This window comes from Pseudophryne corroboree, chromosome 9 (genome assembly GCF_028390025.1).
Source record: "Pseudophryne corroboree isolate aPseCor3 chromosome 9, aPseCor3.hap2, whole genome shotgun sequence".
Classification (NCBI taxonomy): domain Eukaryota; kingdom Metazoa; phylum Chordata; class Amphibia; order Anura; family Myobatrachidae; genus Pseudophryne; species Pseudophryne corroboree.
Genome location: NC_086452.1, coordinates 463425522 through 463448682, shown reverse-complemented (window position 1 = coordinate 463448682; position 23161 = coordinate 463425522). Strand labels below are relative to the sequence as shown.

General features: G+C 45.1%; 2 long non-coding RNA genes across 2 annotated transcripts; one reads left to right on the top strand and one right to left on the bottom strand.

The window, feature by feature from the left end:
• Nucleotides 1-11956: 11956 nt before the first annotated feature.
• On the top strand, nt 11957-13662 carry LOC134957148 (uncharacterized). The gene is made up of 3 exons (XR_010186495.1): nt 11957-12043; nt 12119-12331; nt 12947-13662. It is a non-coding gene; the product is annotated as an uncharacterized LOC134957148 (long non-coding RNA).
• Nucleotides 11959-14323, bottom strand: LOC134957149 (uncharacterized). The gene is made up of 3 exons (XR_010186497.1): nt 14057-14323; nt 12179-12328; nt 11959-12069 (listed from the first exon to the last, which is right to left on the bottom strand). It is a non-coding gene; the product is annotated as an uncharacterized LOC134957149 (long non-coding RNA).
• Between the last annotated feature and the right edge of the window lie 8838 nt (nt 14324-23161).

Genomic DNA, 23161 nt, shown 5'->3' with positions numbered 1-23161 from the left:
TGGAGGAGTGTGTTGTTTGTATTTTTTTTTCTGTGTTAAGTGTTTAGACACAATTATGTGTGACTCAGAGGTGGGTGAGGTGGAGGGTGTGAGTGAGGGGGAGGAGGTCGGTCAGGTGAGTGTGAGTGAGGTTAGTGAGGTGGAGGAGGTGGGTGAGGTTGCTGCAGCAGCCTCAAGTGACAGTGATAGTGACAGTCAGAGTGCTCCGCAGCCACGCACCACTACTATGTCAAGTTTAGTTATGCAGAAAATGTGGCATTGGTGCGGGAGCTGATGAAGTATCAGCGGCAGCTATTTGGGCTTGAGTCCGCCAAGGTGCCAACATGGAAGAAGACGGTGTTGTGGGCGAAAGTTGTTGCTGCTGTCAATAGTGAGGGGGTGGTCAAGCGGACGGAGGACACGTGCCGCAAACGGTACTATGACATAAAGCGATGTGTCAAGTCCAAAATGGCCAAGGAGGCGAAGTCGGCTCGAAAAACCGGTGGTGGGCAGCCCTATATTGCAAGATATCTGGAGTATGAGGAGCCCATGCGGAGTGTAATACCTCCTGAAGTAGTCTCTGCAACCCATGTCCGGGATTCAGATAGGCCCAGGAAGAATGGTGAGCATGTGTATTTGCATTAACATACTATGACCTTACTTCTTTTTTTTTTTTTCAAATGTGTGTCATGTGACGTTGCATATTACTCCCATCTTCAAGTGTGTGTCAGCAAATACATTTTTTTTGGTAATGTTTTCTACAAAAGCCATTGTAACATCTTACTTTATTGTATGTCATGTGTTTTTTTTTCTGTATATTTTCCATGTGTAGTTTGGACTTGGTGTGTCATTGAATTGTCCAGCAATAATGTTTTCCTTTTGCACATTTTTAAGTTTTTAATTTGGACTATGTTTTATATTTAGGTTATCCATGTGCAATGTTGCAAAAACAAGGGTTGTCATGTTAGAGGCTGGATTAGTGGAAAGTGGTTTGGAAACCACTTACATGTGTAATGTCATTATTACTGAATGTAATAATTTTTTTTATTAACCCACTATTTGTTTGTTCAGTTTGAGTCTGTATTTTTACCTTGACACAACACTGCAGTCTAATTTTTTTTTTTTGTATTTTTTTTTTGTGTTTTGTTTTTGTTTGGCTCATATAGTGGTAATGTGTGTTTGGAGTGCCACATCACAGAGCAATTTCTATATTGCATCTGTAAAATTTTTCCTTTCATTACAAAATGAAGATGTGTGTGTTTTTGGTTGTTAGTGTATGTATTTTTACTTGTGTCCTATGTCTGTGTCCTGTACATGTTTTCCTGTGTTGCACTTTCCAGAGTGCATATGGCTATTGGACAATGTTTATTGTTTTATGTAGTGGTTTTTTGGTTTACGGTCCTTATGTTTTTTTTTTTTTAAACAAGCATTTTTTACAGAATTAATGTTTATAAACATAATGGGTGGATGTATCAACAATAGCATGAATACATGAGTTTTTATTTTGGTTTTACAGTGTTGGAAAAAAGCAGTACTGGTCGTCCTATAGTAACTCCCATGACATCTGATGATGATGACGCTGCGGAAGCAGGTAAAGTGTCCATTGTAGTATAGGGTATGTTTGTAAAGGAATGGCCATAACAAAATTTAACTTACAATACTAGGTCCATCAAAAGAAGTCTGGAGCAGCAGAAGTTGGACTTCTGTAACACACCACCAAAAAAAACATGTGTCAGCAAAGAAAGCAAGGTCTGATGTCCAGGGCCAACCACAGCAGGCTACCCCGCCACAAAGATTATCGACAGTATGTTCGGTCCCCCCACTCCAAATTTTGGACACACCTCCAAGACGTGAACCACACTCCCCTCATCTTGATTGTGAGTATCAAACTGAAATAAATTTAAGAAAATTCAGATCGTAATAAAACTTTTACTTAAACGCATTAAGTCAAAACACATCAAAATCTGATATACTTACCGAAGTCAGTAAAACATGAAATTGAATCCTAGCAAAATGGCCTTGTCCACATCCTGTAAAGATATGTATGTCCACTTGAGCCATACAGTAGCACATTGTGTGTAAGATGCTGCAACAGAAACTCATGTTTAATTTTGGAAAATAGTAAGGTTGTTTAACAAATTTTCACATGTGTGTTTGACCTAACATTGCCAAATACATATAAACACATTCCTATGTTTGTTTGTGAAAAGCTATAAGGTAACACATTATGGATTACAATGTGTTTTTATGGTGGAGTATTCCTGATCTACAATAAAACTAATGTGTTTGCTTTCACAATGAAGTAACCTTACACATTTGCCACAAACAGGCATATGTATGTATTTAACTTATGAGTGAGGATGTTGCTAGGCAGGATATCTAAAAGCAACAGTCAATGACATGTGTTCCATGTGTAGTGATTTGTTATAATTTATCAAACATATGGATAGCTAATGGATATTTTTTCAAAATTTCAGCTTCTAGTCCTCGTAACAGCATCCCTCTGCAACAACAGCAACAACACAGTGACATGGATGAGACAATCATATTAGAAATGCAGCCATTAAGCCAAGGAATGAGCCCCCCAGCACCTGTGAGTACACCACCACAGCAAAGCACACCACCACCACAACACAGCCCAACAACACCAGTAACACAAGGCCCTGATCACGTGTTTTGGAACATTTGGGCTAGACAGCAGGCCACTAATGAAGATTGCCTGCGTAGGCAGACACAAATGTTTGCAAGCCTACCATGTCACCTCAGAAGAATAACCAGAAACATTAGTAGACAAAATGAACAAACCACGAGAATTGGCAATACCATGGAACTCATGCGTACAGACATTACACAGGCCATGGCCAACTTACAGCGCATAATGGAAGAACAGCACAGACTAATGGAAGAACAGCATAGACAACAGCAAAGCTGTATGAACATTTTTCAAAACAATCAAAAGATAAATGAAACTTTATTCCAAATTGTAGACAATCAAAATGCTGCTACACGTGAACTCAATGCCACCCTCACTAACCTCAATGAAACACTCAGACCCATGCACCAACAGCAAACAAGCAGCAGTTCTGGTACGCCTACTCCAAATATCACGCCAGTGTCATCACCACCAAGACGCTCCACCAGAGCACGCCAACCTGACAGTGGTAAAGGCAAAGGGCAGGACAAGCAGCCACCCAAAAAAAAATTAACAAACAAACCTCACATTTTTAATTTCAGAGAAGTAAATCAAAATACTTAGTAAGTGTATGTTTGTCAAAATAGATATAACACTTAGCTCCTTGACAATTTGTACAACATCATTAATTATAAGTGGTACAAACAACAACAGGAAATTTGTACGCACATTTATTCTTTACCATCTTTGACTTTTTTTGGAGGAGGGAAATGTTGTTTGAGCTGCACATAGATGTTAGCAGGAAGTAACCAGACCACTTGATTTTTTTCTAATCATTACTCTTTCTAGATTCCAATCATTCTCATATCCTGCAGACACAATAATTGGCAGCCAGGCAGAATGTCTTTAGCAGGAAGTAACCAGACCACTTGATTTTTTTCTAATCATTACTCTTTCTAGATTCCAATCATTCTCATATCCTGCAGCCAATACAAATTACAATGTGATTGTTAATTATTTTACCTTTCTTCTCTATACAACATTACAAGAATAACACAATTGAGTTGGCTAAAAAGGTTTTAATATGTTGTGATTGAATTTAGATAATTCAGTGCCAAAATGAATGTCATTATTGTTGGGCCATGTTTGTGTGTGTTAAAAATGAGTAATCAGTTTCTTACACATGATGCAGAAACAAAGAAATTTTAATTTTAAACCCCCCCCCACAAATAATGTGTATAATAATGTATATATGTGGCAAACTGTGTATTTACTTACAAATCAGCAAGTTTACTGCAGCAAACATTACGAAATAAATTATTTTGGATGAGACTAAGTTTGTGTCCCTTAAATACGATGGAGCATCACACATAGGGACACATGTATTCCTCAAGGCTAACATATTATATGTGGAGGACTGTTTAATTAGGACACAGGTTCTCAAACTCGGGTCTCAGGACCACACACAGTGCATGTTTTGCAGGTCTCCTCACAGAATCACAAGTGACATAATTAGCTCCACCTGTGAACCTTTTAAAATGTGTCTGTGAGTAATTCATACACCTGTGCTTCTACTGGGTTACCTGCAAAACATGCACTGTGTGGGGTCCTGAGGGCCGAGTTTGAGAACCTGTGCATTAGGACGTTACACACAATCATAAAGTAAAAGACCAAATAAATTACTCTGTGGATTATGTGTGCTTGTAATAAATTTTCAATTCAAGTTTATTAACACTTATCCAGACTTCATGCATACAACCCATAATCTGTTGTTTTGAGTTTTTAAATAAACACAATACACATGCTACATTTGTATAGTAGAAAGCGAGGAGACAGACACATTCTGAGTAATGGTTTTTAATTGAAAATGGGGCAACATATATTTAGCCTTACACAACAAATGCAAGAAGCAAACAAAACTTACCTTAAAAAAAACGATTTATGAGGTCTTGCCTAACCTGCTTCCCTACATCTGTACTCCAAGTTTTACCAGATGTCTCTAATTCCTCTGCTTGCTGGCTGCTTTCTTCATCCTCCTCCTCCTCAACATGTGGCAGATGTTGTTGCAAACACATGTTATGAAGAAAGCAGCAGCAGAACACAATTTGAGTCACCTTCAAGGGACTATTCAACAAAAGGCCACCAGACTTATCCAGACACCGAAACCTAGATTTCAGCACACCAAAACATCTTTCTATCACATTCCGCGTGGACTTATGTGCATGATTGTAATTGTGTTCAGCAGGGGTATTAGGTCGGGACAATGGAGTTAGAAGCCAAGAGAAACAGCCATATCCTCCATCACCTAAAAGACAGATATAGTAACGTGATTCATGTTAAGATACAGCAACAAATAAGTAACACACTGTGGGGCAGATGTATTAACCTGGAGAAGGCATAAGGAAGTCATAAACCAGTGATATGTGCAAGGTAATAAAGGCAGCGGGCAATCTGTCCCTAAATGATAATTTACATATTGGAGCTGATTGGCTGGTGCTTTTATCACCTTGCACATATCACTGGTTTTACACTTCCTTATGCCTTCTCCAGGTTAATACATCTGCCCCTGTATTTGGACAAAGTAGACGCAGGCCTACACATATCAAATTACATACCCAGCAGCCACCCATCTGGCATTTGTCCGTCCTCAAACTTATCAAAGAGGGATGACTGACTGAGGATGAAGGAGTCATGGCAGCCCCCAGGGTAACCAGCAACAACACTCATTATTTTGAGATTTGCATCACAAACCACCTGCACATTTGTGGAGTGCTCTAGATGTCGATTAGTATAGATGTGCTGCCTGCCCCTAGGTGGTCTCAGCTGAATGTGTGTGCAATCTATGGCTCCCAGCACATTGGGCATGCCAGCCAGCTCATAGAAATCTACCCTGACGGCATGCCACTGAGACTCCTGGGTAGGGAAGCAGATTGAGGCATCGATGTGGGGCTGCAAAACCGCCAACACCTGTGTGTATATTTGAAAGAAAAATAAACATGAGATTTTAGGACAGAACTGGCCACCGAGAAATTAAAACAAACAAAAAACAGAGGAGGTAGTTAGGTATACATCACCTGTGTTAATATTCTCGAAAATGAGGGCTGTGAGATTCCTATGACATCCCCAGACACAGCCTGAAAGCTGCCAGTAACCATAAAGTGCAACACAGCCAGGAGTTTGTGCAGGCCTGAGACAGAGCGAGAGCGTGCTGTCTCCGGGTCTAGGCCCAGTCTGACAAGGTCATACAGACGGAAAATGTTGTTACAATTTAGACGGAACATCTGTATGACCTAAAAAAAAGAGGCCTGCGCAGCCTCCGCGGAACCTGTACAACCTGCTGACCATGTTCAGTTTGTTGGCCCTGGTTACTTACAGGCTGATGTCTGAGTCTGATAAATCCCACAGCACACAAAATATCACTGGCCCACAGTCCTGCTGCCATTTCTGAGTGTAGGTGGATTGAAATGGGCGTAAGATCCTTTTATAGGCATCCTAATTCAGGTGTGAGTGATTTGTAAGTTGCAACACATGTAAACACGCCTGAAAAAGGCAGGTCTATTTTTTTGCCGCTTTTTTTAACGAATCGCAAAAAAATACGACCGCGATTGAGCACTCAGGGACTAACACCCAAATACGAATGAATAGTGAATACCCGTGTTGTATGAAATAACAGCCGTGTTTGACCGATGGTCTATTCATTCGTATTTCTGAACTTTGCCGTTAAAACCATTACGAATAGACCAAACACTGCTGAGATTTGTGCTTAGTGAATTCCCGTGTTGGGACTTAGACAAAAAAACTCAAATCGGACAAACTCTATTTTTTAGTAAATATTAGCCCAAGAGTGCCACAAAAACAATATTGTGAGGTGTGAGGTGTTCAGAATACACTGGAAATGAGTGGAAATTAATGTTTTTGAGGTCAATAATACCGTAGGATCAAAGTTACCCCCAAATTCTGTGATTTTAGCTGTTTTTATGTTTTTCTTTTTAAATCATCCAGATCCAAAACCAAAACACGAAAGGGTGGTTTTGGCAAAACCATCCAGATCCAAAACACGAGCGGAGATCCATATCCAAAACCAAAACACGAAAAGTGTCCGCCGCACATCTCTATATTGTACTGTAAATACCTGTACCTGTAATTACCATTACCTGTAATTGTTACCGTGCATGTTTCATGGGATGCAGACAGTGGGCAGGATGTACTAAATGTAAAATGCGGTAAAACCACCATTTACCACATGTTGCGAATGTACTAACAGCTGACCGATGGGGCACCGCTGTGGAACCCTATAGAAGCCGATCGGATCCCTCCCAGCATGCCCTGCGGCTGCCCCGTCACTCTGCGCACGCGCAGAACAACTCCTGGGTCATAAACCTGGAAGTCCAGGGTCTGCCGCTCTTATCGGAAGAGCTGTCCTTCGCAAAACCAATCGCATATGTTAGTGCATATGCGATTGGTATCGGCACGATAGGCGGCGATGTCAGTTAGTTAATTCCGTCCATTATGTTGACATTTATTATGTTGACAATCCTAATGTTGAAAATTATGATGTCAACATTGTTGAAATGTCAACATTGAACATGCCCAATCTTGTCATTCTAATATGCCGACATCCTGCACGATCCAGATGGCTAGGGCTAGGCTGCAGCAGGGGAGGGTTAGGCTAAGCGAGAGTAGAGCTAGGGTTAGGCACTAGGGGGAGGGTTAGGCTGCAGGAGGGGAGAGCTAGGGTTAGGCACTAGGGGGAGGATTAGGCTGCAGGAGGGGAGAGCTAGGGTTAGGCACTAGGAGGAGGGTTAGGCTAAGCGAGAGTAGAGCTAGGGTTAGGCACTAGGGGGAGGGTTAGGCTAAGCGAGAGTAGATCTAGGGTTAGGCTCTATGGGGAGGGTTAGGCTAAGCGAGAGTAGAGCTAGGGTTAGGCACTAGGGGGAGGGTTAGGCTGCAGGAGGGGAGAGCTAGGGTTAGGCACTAGGGGGAGGGTTAGGCTAAGCGAGAGTAGAGCTAGGGTTAGGCACTAGGGGGAGGGTTAGGCTGCAGGAGGGGAGAGCTAGGGTTAGGCACTAGGGGGAGGGTTAGGCTAAGCGAGAGTAGAGCTAGGGTTAGGCTCTAGGGGGAGGGTTAGGCTAAGCGAGAGGAGAGCTAGGGTTAGGCACTAGGGGGAGGATTAGGCTAAGCGAGAGGAGAGCTAGGATTAGGCACTAGGGGGAGGATTAGGCTAAGCGAGAGGAGAGCTAGGGTTAGGCACTAGGGGGAGGATTAGGCTAAGCGAGAGGAGATCTAGGGTTAGGCACTAGGGGGAGGGTTAGGCTAAGCGAGAGTAGAGCTAGGGTTAGGCACTAGGGGGAGGGTTAGGCTGCAGGAGGGGAGAGCTAGGGTTAGGCACTAGGGGGAGGGTTAGGCTAAGCGAGAGTAGAGCTAGGGTTAGGCTCTAGGGGGAGGGTTAGGCTAAGCGAGAGTAGAGCTAGGGTTAGGCTCTAGGGGGAGGGTTAGGCTAAGCGAGAGGAGAGCTAGGGTTAGGCACTAGGGGGAGGATTAGGCTAAGTGAGAGGAGAGCTAGGATTAGGCACTAGGGGGAGGATTAGGCTAAGCGAGAGGAGAGCTAGGGTTAGGCACTAGGGGGAGGATTAGGCTAAGCGAGAGGAGATCTAGGGTTTGGCTCTAGGGGGAGGATTAGGCTAAGCGAGAGGAGAGCTAGGGTTAGGCACTAGGGGGAGGATTAGGCTAAGTGAGAGGAGAGCTAGGGTTAGGCTCTAGGGGGAGGATTAGGCTAAGCGAGAGGAGAGCTAGGGTTAGGCTCTAGGGGGAGGGTTAGGCTAAGCGAGAGGAGAGCTAGGGTTAGGCACTAGGGGGAGGATTAGGCTAAGCGAGAGGAGATCTAGGGTTAGGCTCTAGGGGGAGGGTTAGGCTAAGCGAGAGGAGAGCTAGGGTTTGGCTCTAGGGGGAGGGTTAGGCTAAGCGAGAGGAGAGCTAGGGTTAGGCTCTAGGGAGAGGGTTAGGCTAAGTGAGAGGAGAGCTAGGGTTAGGCACTAGGGGGAGGGTTAGGCTGCAGGATGGGAAGTTAGGGGGTTGGTAAACAGCTGGAAGTCACCGTCAGCCGACCACCGAACCAGGAAGGTACCACTGGACCACCGGGAATGCTTTGTCGACATTCTAATTGTGTTAACATTTTACCAGTGTCAACATGATGAATGCCGCTGTGGTGATTGTTGAGAAAATACGCAGAAGCCGTGTTTGACATGTAAGTGACCTCCCTTGAAGTCCTGCACTGCGCGCACACCCTCCTAGGTGACCCTGGGGAAGTTAAAAGAGCTACACTGTCTATGGGGTCATCTGTAAGGCAGGAGAAGACAATACATTCATGTAGCACAAATGTCATTATTCCATCCCTTGTGACATCCTGCGTTACTTGTGTAAGTGTGCAACCAGACACACACAGGTGTTATTGTGACAAGATGGCGCTCATTGTGTGTGTGTGGGGGGGGGTGATGATGGGACAGGCTGGTTGGACATGGGCATATGAGGGTGTTTGCCAAGAATATTGACTAGTTTTGGTTAAAACTGTCCACCCTTATTTACAGTATATCCACCCCTGCTGAGCCCGGCAGGACCTGACACTATGTACCAGTGCTCCCCAACCCTCAGTGCCCCTGCTGAGGTGTCTGCCTAATTCTGTGCACAAATGTAATAGTGACGTTGGCTTGGGAAGGTTGTTGACTGTAAACTCTGCATTATTTATCCCTAGTAGCGTTCCTCAGGAACTGCAAGGTCACGGCATGAGTGGACTTAGGTCAAAGGTCACCTGAATGGGCCCCAGAACACTTTGCAAACCACAAATATATTTCTAGACTGCTCTGTAGTATTCTCCCGAGAGCAACAGATGACATGAAACACATTAATGTGTCTTCGCTGGTGCAGGATACAAAGGCTTGGCCACTGCATGTCCCCCACAAGCCTGATTCTAGTAACAGTCAAGGTTTTTGGATGTCAAATAGAGTGTGGACTGCCGCCAAGGGAGGACGGTGGGGTGGAGAAACATTCCGGGATGTGGCCTAAATTTTCCAGATATTCCGGTCAATAATGTTATGAGTTACGCTGTTGCTAGGAACAGGATTGAGGATTGGGCCATGTTAGGAAGATGTGGGGGATAGGAATGAACGGATAAAGCTGAAGCTTGTATTCCAGGCCGGGTCTGTAGAGAACAACAGAGACAGGCGCACCCAGGTAACAGTGACTATAGCAGGGGGAGTACCTATTAAATAGACATCTTGCACCCGACACGGAGCAGGGACGGACATGTTGCCATCGTCATAGGTCGGAACCTTACATTACCCCCTTCTAGAGCATCCTTTACTGGTAAGTGTAACAGTGGCCCCTGTCCTGATGGTCACAATACCATTCCTCCCTTCTAGCCCTCCACTGAAATGGCAAATTACCGTCACACCTGTCTGGCATCGCTCTTCCTCTTTCTGTACTGATTATTCTCAGGGGGAAATTTACTAGGATTCGTAATTTCCAGAATCATGTCCAAGTTCAATCACGAATGACATCGACAGTGTAAAATTGCAACTTTTTGAATTGATTACGACTAATTTACTAAGCTGTCGTATTCGTATTTTTCGTTTCTTCCGATGTCGATGTCATTCGTGCTTTTCTGCTGTAGATTGCGGCCGCGTTTGCTGTTTCGCGGCCGCGTTTATGGGTTTTTTTACGACTGCGTCACATGTCTGTTACGGCAGTGATTTAGAAATTGCTGCCGCGTTTTTAGTCCTAAGTTTCGTTTTCGTCACGCGGCCGTGATTGGTTGTATTCGTGAAGGAGGAGTGTCTGTGCATATTACTATAAAACCGCCCCAAACACACCGCACCTCGTGGGTTTAGCTAGTGGAGAGGAGAGAGGAAGGTGTATTTGGAGTTGGTGAGTTTGGTGGAGTTTTTGGTGGATTTGGAGAGGAGTTTGGTGATTGTTGAGTGCTGTACTGTGTGTGTAAGTAGTCTTGTCATATTTGTAGTATTGTTTTTTCACAGTTTGTCTACTTTTTTGTCCTTGATTTTTTTTTACAGTCTTTTGTCATTGTTTGTGAGTGAGTGAGTGAGCGTGTGTGTTGGCTGTGTGGTGTGTAGTAGTAGGAGTAGTGGAGGAGTGTGTTTTGTGTTTTGATTTTTCAGTGTTTTTTGTTGTTTGTCATGTCAGACTCAGAGGTCAGTGTGGTGGCGGAGGTTAGTGAGGTGGAGGCTGGTAGTGAGGTGGAGGCTGGTAGTGAGGTGGAGGCTGTTAGTGAGGTGGAGGGGGGTAGTGAGAGGGAGGAGGTTAGTGAGGAGGAGGAGGAGGGGGTGCCTGTTGCTGTATTTTCCAGTGATAGTGATGGTGTTGTGGCTCCGCAGCCACGCACCACTACCAAGACTGGCAGGAATATAAAGTTCAGCTATGCTGAAAACATGGCTTTGGTGCGTGAGCTGATGAAGCACCATCGCCAATTGTTTGGTCAGGATGCTGGCAAGGTGTCCTCCCGCAGGAAGTCTGTCCTGTGGGGGCAAGTAATACTTGCCGTGAATAGTGAGGGTGTGGTGAGGCGGACTGAGGACACGTGCCGCAAGAGGTTTTATGATATTAAGCGGCGTGTCAAGGCCAAGATGGCCAAAGAGGCCAAATCTGCAAGAAAAACCGGAGGTGGCCCCCCTTTCCGGGCCACCTATCGGGACTGGGAGGAGCCTGTGCGGGCATTGATTCCTGCCGAAGTGGTGTCTGCTACTCATGTCCGGGATTCGGACCGACCCACGCAGGATGGTAAGTTTGATGTGTTATATTTTTATTTAAATGTCCTCTAAATGTTGTAAATGTCATTTTTAAAGGGTAAAGGATGCATAAATTGTGTTTCACATATTGCAGGCCTATGCACCCTTAAGGTGTGTTTGTGTTTAGAATGTGCTTTTTTCACCTTGCATTGGCTGTTTGGTAAATTTAATATTGCGCAAAAACATGTGCAATGGCTTTTTAATTTTTAAAAAAAAAATTTTTTTTTTTGGACGATATTGCTTGGACATCTGTGTTGTCTGCTTATTTTAAAAAGATTTTTGTATTTATTTACTTCTGAAAAACGGTGCAATTATTTCAACATTAAATTTGAGAAACATTTGCAAGTAGTCAATCTCTGCAATATCTGAGGCATAATTCTAAAATGTAACAGATTTATTGTGTGCAACATCATGTACATTTGGATATACACCACAAAATAATGATGCTTGAAGCTCTTAATCAGAAATTATTTGTTTATCCAATACATAATAGATGGTTACAGTACAATAAGGCTTTGCAGGGTTTTTTTTTACACAAAGCATGGTAATAATGTTTGGTACACTTTTTCAACAGTCCCACAGACCAGCCGGCCAGACAGGCCTCAGACAAGTCAGGATGAGGCTGGGATTGCAGGTAAGACTTCAGTGTAGTCACATATTCTGCAAACACATAGAAGTACAAAATATTAATGTTTATATTTTCACATAGGTTCTGCTTCTGGAAGCCGACCTCCTGTAAGGCGCCCATCACAGGGCTTGGGCCACTTACCCAGGAGGCCAAGTAAGACACGGCGTCTTGGCTCGGAATCTGCGGCTCCATCATCCCCACCCAGGCGACGACTTTCGGCAGTGTCACCCCAGCCACCACTGGCACTATTGGCGAGTTCGCAGAGTGATGAGCCCCGATCCCCTCAGTTATCTGGTGAGTAAAAACAGAATTTAAACACATAGGCAATAATATACACAGTACAGTTAATATGTTGTTAGTTGGTTTTGAGATTACATGTTTTCCAGAACAAGCAATGTGATGTTACGTCTTCAATTGCTAAAGGTGTAAAAAAAATTTTTTATAAGGTCTTAGTGGATGTTCTCGCCAACATCATTTTGAATAAATATCAGAATTTTTTAAAAATTTGCCCCACACACATGCACATTTAAATAAAATAACAATAAAATTCCAAAAAAAAAAAACGCATCCACAACATTATAGTGTTCACACATCTCCCCTGTCCAGTATGTAGATGGCTTACTTGCTCCGCTCCTCTGGACTATCCAGGTAAGTAGTCTATATCGTGGTCAGGGGAGGGAATCTAACAGTGTAATGCTGTGGAGGGGAGTTAGTTAGGTGAGGATTATGCAAATCTGTCTATGTGGCCGCCTGTGTTGGTATATATGTTTTTGAGCATAAAAAACATTATAAGTTTATAAAATCAACGCCAAAAAGTTAAAAAATGGAGTATTATGAATGTAGTAATGTGTAGAAGTAGCCTTGCTAAAAATTTACAAATAAACATTGCATGTTGGCCACCCCATACAGAGCCCAGCTTGATGGCCGACGTGGACCAGCAGGGACAAGACCAACAGGCAACCATCACACTGCAACTTACACCTGTTGACCCAAGCCAGCCAATACAGCTGCAGGATATCCCCCAAGCCTCCATCAGTCCACAACTGGCACAAGCTCCGCCCCCAAGCCAAATACCAGATGATTTTTGGGCCAGTTGGACAAGCCAACAGGCCCAAAGCAATGCCAGCCTGACCGCACATACACAACACCTTGCCAGTCTGCCCCATCATCTACCGCGTATTAGTCGCAACTCGGGCAGACTGATTGTACAAGTAGGGCGAATGGCAACCTCAATGGAGCAAATAAGGGCTGACAACAGCCAAATGCTTGCTCATTTATCGCGCATCATAGATGAGCAACAGCGCCATCAGCAGGCACTCGTTCAGCTCATTCAGCACAACCAAGTGGTGAATGAGTCGTTATCCAGGATTGTAGCCAGCCACACTGCAACCAACACTCAGCTGATTGCAAGCCTTAATAATTTGAGCAGCAATATTTCATTGATGGGAGCTCACCAAGTAACCTCCAGCTCGGGGACAACGAACCCTATCCAAACGCCAGTAACCTCCCCTGTTCGGCGTTCCTCCAGAGCACGTGCCAGTGAGCCAGCACAAAGCTCAGCACCCAGCACACACAAGCGGAAAAAATAACCCCAATGTGATTGGCAAAATAAAAATTTGTATTTGACAAACACACAACTTCCTGTGTCCGTCTCAAACATTGTCGAAGCAGCTCTGTATGTATGTATGTTTTTCATGGGTAATGACTGAAAATGTATTTTTAGCATAAACTAAGTACAATGGACACACCACTATAAACTGCAAACAGTAAGTAACAAAACACACAATAGAAAGTAGTGCAAAGTGTTTAGTCAAGGATAATTACAGCCTACTAAAACTGACCTGAAAAATAGCGCAGGATCACTTCTTGCCGTACCTGCCTCCCTACATATGTACTCACACTGTCACCAGATGGGTCTAACTCCTCTGCTTGCCGACTGCTTTCTCCCTCATCATGTGCCAGATGTTGGGTTAAACACAGATTATGGAGAAAACAGCAGCAGAACACAATTCTAGTCACCTTTGAGGGACTATACAACAAAAGGCCAGCAGATTTATCCAGACACCGAAACCGTGACTTCAGCACACCAAAACATCTTTCTATCACATTCCGCGTAGCCTTATGTGCATGATTGTAACTGTGTTCAGCAGGAGAATCAGGTTGGGACAATGGAGTAAGGAGCCAAGAGTAGCAGCCGTAACCCCCATCACCTGAAAAACAGATATAGTCCACATTAGTACATATGTTAGATTATTCTTTCACCTAATCATAACTCGAGTTTGTGGATAAAAGACATACACACAAAACATTTTAAACATACCCAACAGCCAGCCATCAGGCATTTGTCCGGCCTCAAATTTATCGAAGAGCGATGACTGACTGAGGATGAAGGAGTCATGGCAGCCACCAGGGTAACCTGCAACAACACTCATAATTTTTAAGTTTGCATCACAGACCACCTGGACATTAGTTGATTGGGACAGATGTCTATTAGTATATATATATTGGCGGCCCTTAGGTGATCTCAGCTGAACGTGTGTGCAATCTATGGCCCCCAGCACATTGGGCATGCCAGCAAGCTAATAGAAAGCTACCCTGACAGCACTCCACTCCGACTCCTCGGTAGGGAAGCAGATTGAGGCATTAATGTGTGGCTCCAACACATCCAAAACCTGAGTGGACATTAAAGAAGCTAAGGTGAGTGTCATGTTAGGTATTCTCTACAATACTGTGTTGTTTGAACTTACAGAAGCAACACTTAGACATAACCGCCTATGTATTTTTAGACTCACCTGCATCAAATATCTGGAAAAGGTGGGCTGTGAGATACCAATGACGTCGCCTGCCACAGCCTGGAAGCTCCCAGTAGCCATAAAGTGTAACACAGCCAGGAGTTTGTGTAGGCCTGAGACAGAGCGAGAGCGTGCTGTCTCAGGGTCTATGCCCAGTTTGACAAGGTCATACAGGTGGAAAATGTTGTTTCTATTTAGGCGGAACATCTGTATGACCCTATCATCGGACAATGCATTTAAGTTTAAACGCCCTCTAAAAAAACGAGGCTGGCGCAGCCTCCGCGGTACCTGGACAACCTGTTGACCATGTTCACTTACCTGGGCCTGATTCCTGGAAGCCTCATGGAGCAGTCTAAGGTATCCCACAGCAAACAAAAAATCATTGCCACACACCACAGCCGCCATTTCAGAGTGAGAGAAGTTCAAAATGTGCCTGGAACACTTTTATAGGGCCAAACATTCAGGTGTGAGTAATGGATAATTGAGTACACATGTAAACACGCTTTTCAAATGCTGGCGCGTTTTTTTTTAGGAAAAAATTACGATTTGTAATTTTTCGCGGCCGCGAATGCATTTTCACGGCAGCAATTACAATTACGAATGGTTAGTAAATGACCGAGATTCATATCTAAACAGGCGTAATTTGACCGATGGTGTATTCATTCGTAATTTTTTACTTGGACTTGCAAAAAATTACGAATGCCCTCATCTCTGCCGTGATTAGTGTTTAGTAAATTACCGAGATGACACTTTGAAGAAAAAACGGCATCTCGGTCAAAATCGGGAGCTTAGTAAATTTCCCCCTCAGGGGTAAATTTACTAAGATTCGTATATTCCCGTTTCAGGTCAAAGTTCAATCACGAATGACATCGAAAGTGTAAAACTGCAACTTTTTGAATTGATTACGACTAATTTACTAAGCTGTCGTATTCGGGTTTTTCTTTTGTTCCGATGTCGATGTCATTCGTGGTTTTTTTTCTATTTTTACGGCAGTGATTAGCAAAACACTGCCGACTTTTTTTACAATCAATCTCGGCCGGATCTGTGTGATCCGTGCTGGGGTTTATTTTTTTTTTTAATTAAACACTGTAAAATAATAAAAAAAAATGCGTGGGGTCCCCCCTCCTAAGCATAACCAGCCTCGGGCTCTTTGAGCCGATCCTGGTTGCAAAAATATGGGGGAAAAAATGACAGGGGTTCCCCCATATTTAAGCAACCAGCATCGGGCTCTGCGCCTGGTCCTGGTCCCAAAAATACGGGGGACAAAAAGAGTAGGGGTCCCCCGTATTTTTAAAACCAGCACCGTGCTCCACTAGCTGGACAGATAATGCCACAGCCGGGGGTCACTTTTATATAGTGCCCTGCGGCCGTGGCATCAAAAATCCAACTAGTCACTCCTGGCCGGGGTACCCTCGGGGAGTGGGGACCCCTTCAATCAAGGGGTCGTCCCCCCCCAGCCACCCAAGGGCCAGGGGTGAAGCCCGAGGCTGTCCCCCCCCATCCAATGGGCTGCGGATGGGGAGGCTGATAGCCTTTGTTGTAAAAGAAAAGATATTGTTTTTAGTAGCAGTACTACAAGGCCCAGCAAGCCTCCCCCGCATGCTGGTACTTGGAGAACCACAAGTACCAGCATGCGACGGGAAAACTGGCCCGCTGGTACCTGTAGTACTACTACTAAAAAAATACCCAAAAAAAGACAAGACACACACACCGTGAAAGTATAATTTTATTACATACATACACACATACATACATACTTACCTTAAGTTCCCACGCAGGTCGGTCCTCTTCTCCAGTAGAATCCAAGGGGTACCTGTTGAAGAAATTATACTCACGAGATCCAGGGGTCCAGGCTCCTCGGGAAATCCAGGGGTAATCCACGTACTTGAAAAAAAAAAAAAAACGGTGTCCCGACCACGAACTGAAAGGGGACCCATGTTTGCACATGGGTCACCTTTCCACGAATGCCAGAAACCCACTCTGACTTCTGTCTAAGTGGGTTTCTTCAGCCAATCAGGGAGCGCCACGTTGTAGCACTCTCCTGATCGGCTGTGTGCTCCTGTACTGAGTGACAGGCAGCACACGGCAGTGTTACAATGTAGCGCCTATGCGCTACATTGTAACCAATGATGGGAACTTTCTGCTCAGCGGTGACGTCACTTTAGGTCAACCGCAGGGCAGAAAGTTCCCATCATTGGTTACAATGTAGCGCATAGGCGCTACATTGTAACACTGCCGTGTGCTGCCTGTCAGTGAGGACAGGACCACACAGCTGATCAGGAGAGTGCTACAACGTGGCGCTCCCTGATTGGCTGAAGAAACCCACTTAGACAGAAGTCAGAGTGGGTTTCTGGCATTCGTGGAAAGGTGACCCATGTGCAAACATGGGTCCCCTTTCAGTTCGTGGTCGGGACACCGTTTTTTTTTTTTTTTCAAGTACGTGGATTACCCCTGGATTTCCCGAGGAGCCTGGACCCCTGGATCTCGTGAGTATAATTTCTTCAACAGGTACCCCTTGGATTCTACTGGAGAAGAGGACCGACCTGCGTGGGAACTTAAGGTAAGTATGTATGTATGTGTGTATGTATGTAATAAAATTATACTTTCACGGTGTGTGTGTCTTGTCTTTTTTTGGGTATTTTTTTAGTAGTAGTACTACAGGTACCAGCGGGCCCGTTTTTCCATCGCATGCTGGTACTTGTGGTTCTCCAAGTACCAGCATGCGGGGGAGGCTTGCTGGGCCTTGTAGTACTGCTACTAAAAACAATATCTTTTCTTTTACAACAAAGGCTATCAGCCTCCCCATCCGCAGCCCATTGGATGGGGGGGGACAGCCTCGGGCTTCACCCCTGGCCCTTGGGTGGCTGGGGGGGGACCCCTTGATTGAAGGGGTCCCCACTCCCCCAGGGTACCCCGGCCAGGGGTGACTAGTTGGATTTTTGATGCCACGGCCGCAGGGCACTATATAAAAGTGACCCCCGGCTGTGGCATTATCTGTCCAGCTAGTGGAGCCCGGTGCTGGTTTTAAAAATACGGGGGACCCCTACTCTTTTTGTCCCCCGTATTTTTGGGACCAGGACCAGGCGCAGAGCCCGATGCTGGTTGCTTAAATATGGGGGAACCCCTGTCATTTTTTTCCCCATATTTCTGCAACCAGGATCGGCTCAAAGAGCCCGAGGCTGGTTATGCTTAGGAGGGGGGACCCCACGCAATTTTTTTAAAAAAAATAAGCACTTTCCCACCCCTTCCCACTGATATACATGCACGGATCTCATGGATCCGTGCATGCCTATCCAATCACGAATAAAAAAAAAAGGTCTGTTTTTTTTTAGCACTTTTTTACGAGTTGTAATTTTTCACGGCAGTGTTTGTTTGTTTTTTGCTTTGCACTTCTTAGTAAATGACCGAGATTCATACTTAAACAGCCGCGTTTTGACCGATGGTGTATTCATTCGTAATTTTTTACTTGGACTTGCAAAAAATTACGAATGCCCTCATCTCTGCCGTGATTAGTGTTTAGTAAATTACCGAGATGACACTTTGATGAAAAAACGGCATCTCGGTCAAAATCGGGAGCTTAGTAAATTTCCCCCTCAGTGTCTGACCACTGTTTCTGTTACCACTCTCCTTATGTTATATGACAGTGGGATGTAACTGCCCCCTCCTCTAAAGCCTAAAGACGCAGATCCGCTCATACAGGAGTCAGCCGCAGGGCTTGTGTAAGTTTCGGTGGTGTGTCCGATGCTCTAAAGATGGCGGATTTCCACAGGCGCCAGATTCTGCAAGTGGATGTCGCAGTTCTGAAGAAGCCGCACAGTAACAGTCCTATTCCTGGGTGCAACAGATCCCTGTGAATTCACAGGTCTTTGCATACACTTACCAGTAGTTTCCTACCCTCCCTCATTCTGCAGGAGACTCCCTGAAATAGTAGCGATCTCCCTCACTCCCTGAATAGACCAGCAATCTCCCTGATTACACCTTATCCCCATTATGCAGCTGTTACATTCTTGGGGCAAAAAAGAAATCAGATACATACATTCATATGGGATCATTAGTGCCATTTCCCTGCGTTGGTTATAATAAGGCAAGAAAAAAGGCAATTGGTTTCCCCCAGCACCCTGAATGATAACCGTAACCAGATATAAATCCCACATGATAATAGAATTCAGAGATCTTCGTTACACATATTTGCGCAAATGTGTGAATAAGCCCCAAAGCCGCATCAAGGCGTCTCTGTATATTTGGGGTCCCTAGCGCTATATCTAGGTGCAGGGTGTGGCACCCCAAAATACCAGCATAAGCCAGAAAGCTAAGCGTAGCATACCAGTGAAAAAACTATAGTGTTAATAAATTAGTATTTAGGAAGCCGAAGCTATAGAGAAAGTGATACAAAAATTAAATGCAATTAAAATAGAGAAATAGTGTTAAGAAATTAATAAGTGAAAAGTGTTAATAGAATGTAAAGGTATGCCACACTAAAGCCATCCAGCTCAGCCAGTCCAGAGGCACCACACCTCACACCTCCATTACCCCAATCTGGGTCTAAGATTAACCAGCAAGGAGCCACATGATAATGGCTCCTTACTACAATATGTCTAAGCTAAGAGCTACCTACCATTGGAGCAACCCCATAATGCTCCATGTGGCATGTCAGGGCCTGCACCTCCTCCTAATGCAGGAACCTCTCTGCCTCTCACAATAGCTTTCTGGCTTATGCTGGTATTTTGGGGTGCCACACCCTGCACCTAGATATAGCGCTAGGGACCCCAAATATACAGAGACGCCTTGATGCGGCTTTGGGGCTTAATCATACATTTGCGCAAATATGTGTAACGAAGATCTCTGAATTCTATTATCATGTGGGATTTATATCTGGTTACGGTTATCATTCAGGGTGCTGGGGGAAACCAATTGCCTTTTTTCTTGCTCAGAAATACCCCTCCCTTTCGAGCACCTGAATGATATCACTAAGCTAATTGAGTATCTACCAATATATATGTTATAAAACTTATAATAAGGCACAATGGGGCAGATGTATTAAGCCTGGAGAAGGGATAAAGCAGTGATAAGTGGAAGGTGATAACGCATCAGCCAATCAGCTCCTAACTGTCATTTTTCAAATCCGTAATGATTGGCTGGTGTATTATCACCTTCCACTTATCACCGCTTTATCACTTCTCCAGGATAATACATCTGCCCCTATTATCCCCAAACAAACAAATATTGCAAAATATCAGCGTCTTTTCTTCAACAAGTAGATCTTACTAACTTTGGGGCTCATTTACATTTGGAAGTCAGTCATTTTTATGTCACTCCTCTCAGATGTAGCAGTACACGTCTTCGCTTATAGGGTCTAATTCAGACCGGATCGCTGCTGTGCGTTTTCGCACAGCTGCCGATCAGGTCTGGACTGCGCGTGCCAGACAGCCGACGGCCATCTCAGCCCTGCTATCGCCTCTGCACAATTGACAGGCAGAGGCGGTCGCTGGGTGGGAGGGGGCAAGCCAGTGGCGTTTGGCCGACGTTAAGGGGGCTGTGGTCTTGGCAATGCAGGCATGCCCGGACTGTTGGGGGAGGCGGGAGCAGCAGCTGCGTGACGTCACACGCAGTCGCTGCAACCCTCACAGCGACGAGTAGCTCCTGCAGGCGCCGTTGTGCGATGCTTTTGTACTTGTGCGGCGGTGTCGGACCTGACACGTGGAGCGGGCTAGCCCTGTGCTGGGTGGCCCCCAACACACATCTACGATCAGGTTTGAATTAAACCCATAGGTGTAACTTTCATAATCTCCTTTTTCAAAAGTAGGCAAGTGTGCGCTTACCTCTGGCCAAGCCACAAACCCATCTACACGGCCGTGGCAAACGTGGTAAGTATAAATTCCCTGTTGCCTCCCAGTTACAACCATTTAGCCGCAAATGGGAATCTGGCTGACTGCCGTGCTACTCTGACCAGCCCTGCTGGGGCGCTGCATACAGGCCCGGCGACAGGGGGGGTCAAAGGGGACAACCCTCCCGGGCCCCGAGCTTCAGGGGGGCCCCGTCACTTGCTTGGTCTGGTTGGTCTTCGCTTTGTTGCCTTCATTATGCTTGCGGCATGCCTCTCTGCCGCCCCGTCCCTGTCTGACGATCTGCTGCCGCTGCCGCTGAAGAGCTGGGCAGCAGAGCAGCAAACACAGGCTACACTGACTGTGTGAGTCAGGGCTCCTTATAGCAGCTGCCCGCAGCACTACCTCTGTCCAACCCTGCTCCCTACGTGCCTGGATGGCACCCTCACAGCCTGTCATACTGTATACTATGTCAAGGTACTGCCATATTATTCTATATAAATGTGTGTATATGCAAAAAATGTCCCTGGCACTCCGGACTTCCGTTCACCTTGCTCCGGTGCCCTCCCCTCAGATCTGCATCTGTGTATATGGTCCTTGTATGCCGCCCATACAAGGACTATATATATATATATATATATATATATATATATGTGTGTATATATATATGTATAAATTATAATATATATACTGTATATTTTATATATATATATATATATATATATATACATACAGTATGTGTGTGTGTGTATATATATATATATATATATATAATTTTTATACAGCGACTTTGTGCTGTATAAGGGGGGGGGGAGTCAAGGCAGGGTGGGGGGCCCCGGAGAAATTGGTGTACCGGGCCCCAAGATTTCTCTTGCCGGCCCTGGCTGCATACAGAGTGCGAGAGATCTTAGATGTGCCCATAGGTGGTTGATCGCTAGCAGTTTTTAGCAGCCGTGCAAACGCTATGCCGCCGCCCACTGGGAGTGTATTTTAGCTTAGCAGAAGTGTGAATGAAAGGATCGCAGAGCGGCTACAAAGTTTTTTTGGGCAGTTTCAGAATAGCTCAAAACCTACTCAGCGCTTGTGATCACTTCAGACTGTTCAGTTACTGTTTTGACGTCACAAACACGCCCTGCGTTCGCCCAGCCACGCCTGCGTTTTTTCTGCCACGCCTGCGTTTTTCCGAACACGCCCAGAAAACGGTCAGTTGACACCCAGAAACGCCCACTTCATGTCAATCACTCTGCGGCCAGCTGTGCGACTGAAAAGCTTCGCTAGACCCTGTGTGAAACTACATCGTTCGTTGTAATAGTACGTCGCGCGTGCGCATTGCGCCGCATATGCATGCGCAGAAGTGCCTTTTTTTGCCTCATTGCTGCACAGCGAACAAATACAGGTAGCGATCAACTCGGAATGACCGCCATTGTCTCTGTGAGGGGCAGATGTACTAAGCCTTGTATGGAGATAAAGTGGGCGGAGATAAAGTACCAGCCAATCAGCTCCTAACTGCCATGTCACAGGCTGGATTTGAAAAATTACCGTTATGAGCTGATTGGCTCTGTACTTTATTTCTCTCCACTTTATTTCTCTCCAAGGCTTAGTACATTGGCCCCCGAGTCTGAATCATGGCCCTTACTGTGAGCTGTAACCTGTGCCAAAGCTGACATCTTTCCCTATAGAGGTCCATGATGACCTGCACTAATGTCTCCTTGAGCTCTCTATACTACAAGCAAGCTCCCATTGACCTGCGGGCTTTGCAGCTGTATAAAGTCATTCCTTTAACAATGCCTCTGGTTATCTCGCACTGTCTATAGACTAGGGCATGCGACTCTTCATTATTAGCTGCATCCTAGCGTTGTCCAGGCAACACGCAGATGAGGTTGTCAAGTTTCCAGGTAAGAAAAATTCCATCCTCGTTCTCGCTGTTAGGCTTCGCCACCATTCATAACATTGATATTGACCCTGACTTATGAACAAGGCTGCTGATGTCAACGCTATACGCACAGACAGCGCTCACTGGTGGGGAGCTGCCATTAAATCCATACTCCCCTCCGCGTCCTCCGAGAGCGCTGTCATGTGGTTTCCTCTGCAAGATGTGGTTGTTAGCAATGCCGGGGGGTAACGCAGTACATAAGCAAAAACTAACCACGGATTGTGAACACCCAGGAGTATATTAACTAAAAGTTGATTTTGATAGATTTTTTGTCGATGCTTGGTCGATTTCTGATCATTTTGTGTGTTCAGGGTCTAAATCACACATTTACTAACAGATCATTTTTGACATCGGGGGCTAATTCAGACCTGATCGCGTGCTAGCTGTTTTTTGCAGCGCTGCAATCAGGTAGTCACCGCCCACTGGGGAGTGTATTTTAGCTGTGCAAGTGTGCGATCGCATGTACAGCCGAGCGGTACAAAAAAGTTTTGTGCAGTTTCCGAGTTGCCCAGAACTTACTCAGCCGCTGCGATCACTTCTGCCTGTCCGGTCCCGGAATTGACGTCAGACACCCGCC